Below are 4,878 nucleotides of genomic sequence, written 5' to 3'. Positions count from 1 at the left end.
TTACGGTACGCACTCACAAGGGGTATGTCAAGTATTTGGCGCCATTGCCGGGGAGTAGGTGTTTTGGAAACATTTTACACTTTGCTATTTTAGCTATTCATCACTTGTTTTATTTCACACTTTCTTATTCTTCCATTGTTTTCCTTTCTTTGGTTACAGCTCCAGGTTATGACCCGAGGAAACCCTTCGACATTGGTTGAAGGAGATCCAGACATTGGACGAAGAATTCCTAAAAGGAGGAAAGATCCTGTGCAAGAATAGTCTAATCAAGCTGAAATAGAAGTTAAAGGGTTTGATAATATAGCAGAATAGAATGAGCAGCAGAGGACACTCTCAGATTATGCCAAACTCGCAGTTCTTGGCATGCAGTCTAGCATTGTGCGGCCACACATTATGGCTCAGAATTTTGAGCTCAAGACAGGCTTCATCCAGATGTTATAGTAGTCGGCATAGTTTAATGGTTTGGCTGATGAGGATCCAAACAATCACATAGAGAATTTCTTGGAAGTGTGCGACATGCTCAAGATTAATGGTGTTACAGATGATGCTATCAAGTTGAGGGTCTTCCGATTTTCCTTGAAAGGGAGAGTGAAGCAATGGCTACATTCATTACCTAGAGCATCGATCACTACATGGGAGGAGATGGTAGAAGCTTTTCTTGCCCGATATTTACCTTCCAGAAAATTCATGAAGCTTAAAAATGAAATATCCTCTTTTGTGCAAACGGAATTGGAATCTCTTTTTGAGACATGGGATAGGTTCAAGGAGCTGCTGTGGAAATGTCCTCAACATGGGTTCCCTGAGTGGATGATTATTCAGACTTTCTATAGTGGGTTGAACCCAAGCACGAAGTAGTTACTTGATGTTGCAGCAGGAGGTACCTTAGGGAGCAAGACCCCTGAAGAAGCCCGACATCTCATCAAAGAAATAGAGATGAACTCAGTAGATACCAAATCCCACGTGAAATTCGGTTGGAAGTAGACCGAGTAAGAGATGTGTTAATGTTGCATCTACTTTCAAGTGATTTATGTTATAGTATGATACGAATGAGTGCTACAGCTTTTCATGGATTGTGAGACATGTTAGTAAGAGAAGGAGGTCTTACACCAACATCACAGGCTATCGTTGATGAACAGGCCATGAAAACACTATACCTGCTAGGTTATAATGTTTTGCATCATGAATTATCATTTTTTTTCTGGTGATCTTGTAAGATAATTTTTCGTCATTTTCACAATGTGCTAGAATCTATAGTGTATTTGGAGGATAAATTTCTGAAACAACTTGATGGCAGAGAAACTCCTTCATAAATATTCAATAGTACTACATTTTATCCATACTTTAAGGTAATAAGTTATATATTGAATTATAATTTAATGTTAAAATGCGTCTATGTTGAGAATGAAAATGTGAAATCATTTCACAGGATTGTGTCGGTGTTATTGATGGAACAATATCTGTGTAAAGGTCTCTAGTACAGAAGCTCCCAAGTATCGTGGGAGAAAAGATTATCCAACACAAAATATTTTAGCCACATGTACATTTAATTTAAAGTTCACATATGTGTTACCTGGATGGGAAGGTACAATGTCTCATTCGAGAATTATCAAGAATGCCTTATCTAGAACATGTCTTATTAAAAGTTCCGAAGGTACTTATGTGCATGATATAATATTAAATTAAACATGATATACATGTATAGTGTATAACAAAGTTTAAAATTAATGTTCAGGGAAATATTATCTAGTTTATGCTGGCTTCATGTTGAGATGTGGACTTATTACACCATATCGGTGGGAAAGATATCACTTGAAAGAATATTTGAGGAATCCACCATGAAATCCAATTGAGCCGTTTAATCTTCGACATGCGTATTTGCGTAAAGCTATTGAACGAGCATTTGGTGTTGTTAAAAAATGTTTTCCTATTATTAAGAGCTCAATAGAGCCTCATTATGGCTTGGAAACACAAAATTTTTTGCATGTTGTATCTTACACAATTATTTAATATGTGTGGACCCTGATGATTCAATAGTAGCACAAGTTGATAGTGAACTTGTGGATGGCACATAAGATGAACATCATGTTAGTCGGGAAAACAATGAAGAAACAATGGTAGGAGAGCTTATTAGAGATGCTATAGCAGCTGAAATGTGGCTCAATTATAATGATTAAGTCGAATTATGTGGCACAAGTTGATGTTTGTTTTATTGAATGTTTTACTTTTGTTACTGTATCATCTAACGGTAACTTTTTATTTAATGTATGGTCTTTGATGCGTTCTCTGCAAGTGCACGAGGCACACACAAGTAATATAATGGTACCCCGTAAGGGGTAGGGTTGTCGAACCACAGGGACTGGACTAAAAATGCTCACTTAATATTGATCTCTAGTGAAAAATAAGTAGGAGATGAGATTGAATAAATTTAAGAACAATTAAAAGAGAAAAGGAAGAGAGAATAGATGGAGATAAAAGACAATTGGATTAAGTGTCAACTAAAGAGAACAATGCCCTGGGATGTTCTCTCTGCACTTAGTAATGCTCACTCACTCTCAAGGTTTACCAGGTACATTCTTAGGGGTCTAGTGTGTGCTCAAAAGCAATGAAGCATCTATGGTTCTCAATTACACCAAGTTTTACCTAAGTAGATGTGCAAATCGAACATATCAAGTTATGCAACCACAAGATTTAACACAAGAACCAAAAGAACTCTGTAAATCATGAAGAGTAAAAGTGTTTAAGCATATAAAGTCACAAAGTTCCCACCCCGGGGCACCGTGGCCGGCTAGCCCCTCATGGGTGGGTACAACATGGAGGAGATAAAACTAGATCTAGAAAAAGAAGACATGACTCCCTTCTCTTTGAGATTTGCCTCCAATGTCGAGCTCCTTGTGCTAGCACCACTTCTCTTGTGCCTCAAACTCGCTCCTCTATACCTTAGAAAGTGTGGATAAGCTTGATCTTCGTCCTCATCAAAGTCCTCCTGGTGGAGAAGAAGATCCCCGAAGAAAGATGATCACGAAACCCTAAAAACTAGAATTATAAAGAGAGGTTTTGGGCTCGACACGGTCTGCGCATGCTCATGTCCATACCGTGTCATGTCGGAAGAAAGTTGGGTGAAAAGGAGTGTCTCTGCCTGGAAAGTTCGGTGGAAGGGACACGATCATGTCTTGACCGTGGAATGCTGTGACATGATCTTGTCATGGGCACCCAGTGCGTGTCAATAATTCTTCACTAAAATCACCCTTGGCCTCGGATTTTCCGAGGCATGGGCACGGTCGTGTCCTGACCGTATCAAGCTTGAAAGTGTCCTTCTACATAGAATTCTTGCTGGATCAACATTGGGCTGAGAACTTTGGAGGGTATGACACAAGCATGTCCAGCCCGTGTCAAGCTTGAGTACTTGAACTCCTTTTGAATATCTTCTTGTTTTTTTTCCCGAATTCACTCCAAAATGTATTGAGCCCCAATTTCTGCACATTTAATAAAAATATCTATAATAGCACTGCTCATGTATAAAAGTAAACTTGAGAATAAGCAAAATGATGAATTTTGGGTATGAAAACATGTATACAAAGTGCACTCATCAGTCTTTTATGTACACATTCTTATTATATCCCATCATTCCTAATGTATGACCTTATATGTTAAAATGTATCGCTTCCATGTTTTCCTTTTATTTTTTGACTCCGATTTATGGGTTATATGTGTGTATATATATAGATATACACATTGTCATTGTTAATCTTCTTTTTTTGTGTTTTTGTTGTATTTAAGGTATGCCAAGGAGAAAGACTAACACAAATGCTACTGATGGGAATGCCATGTGTCTATGGAATTTTAATATGGATGATGCTTTAGTTGATGCATATTTGCATCAACAAAAAATAGGAAATAGAATTGGTGGCACCTTCACGACTCATGCATTAGAAAAAATTGTCAATGAATTGAAGAGAAAATTTCCAGATAAACCAATATATAAGGAAAGGGCTCAAAACTGCATGAAAAATATGAAAAGAGCATTTACCAAATGCTATGATGTATTCAAGAATGGGATGATTGGATTCGCTTGGAATCCAACAAAGGAGATGTGGGAAGCTGAGCCTGAACTATGGCAACACTTAATTGAAGTAAGTTTTTTTTTTGTTTATATTTAATTTTTTAGTAAAAGTAATGCAAGCTAATATTCATAGTATAAGATGTAATCTTGTTACCATTGCTCTCTATATAGGCCAAACTAGAAGCTGATGAGTGGATGAATAAAAGCATTAGAAATTATGACAAGTTAGTTCAACTCTATGGACAAGATAGAGCAACTGTATAACATGCTGAGACTGCATCAGAAATAAGACGAAGAAGAGCTCAAAATTCGATGAATAAATATGGTGGACCTCATTCAAGGAACACAATTGATGACATTGACTTCATGGTTTCCCAAAACATAGCAAACTTAGAAAATTTGGGAGAGAATGAAATTGAGTTTGCAGAGGAAGCATCTCTTGAAGCTCCAATGTCTTCCAAGTCCAAGAAGGCTAAATGGTCCGATGGTCGTGATGATGTTACTGTGTTATCTACGAGGATGGACTCATTATTGAATGCGATTGTTCAATCAACAACTGCAATAGTCCAAGTATCTAACACTGTGTTGGGTGTGACCACCCAAATTTTGAATGAACTTGGTCAAAACCCGGGTCTAATTAAAGCATCCGATGTGTGGGCTACACTACTGAATTTAGGGTTCTCACAACCTTTTCGAAACCAAGCTTATTTGTTCCTCATGAAGGATCCTAAGATGTTGGAAGCCATAATGGGATGCCCGGATGAACATCGTAAGTCTTTGTTGTTGATTTCAATGGGCTATGATCAAGAACCACACGA

At 37.7% G+C, this 4,878-nt stretch overlaps 1 non-coding gene across 1 annotated transcript; it reads right to left on the bottom strand.

Annotated features, from left to right (window-relative positions):
- Positions 1-690: 690 nt before the first annotated feature.
- On the bottom strand, positions 691-797 carry LOC120281532. Its single transcript, XR_005542672.1, has one exon. It is a non-coding gene; the product is annotated as a small nucleolar RNA R71 (small nucleolar RNA).
- Positions 798-4,878: the final 4,081 nt, after the last annotated feature.

This window comes from Dioscorea cayenensis, chromosome 17 (assembly GCF_009730915.1).
Source record: "Dioscorea cayenensis subsp. rotundata cultivar TDr96_F1 chromosome 17, TDr96_F1_v2_PseudoChromosome.rev07_lg8_w22 25.fasta, whole genome shotgun sequence".
Classification (NCBI taxonomy): domain Eukaryota; kingdom Viridiplantae; phylum Streptophyta; class Magnoliopsida; order Dioscoreales; family Dioscoreaceae; genus Dioscorea; species Dioscorea cayenensis.
This window is presented reverse-complemented; position numbering and strand designations above follow the sequence as displayed.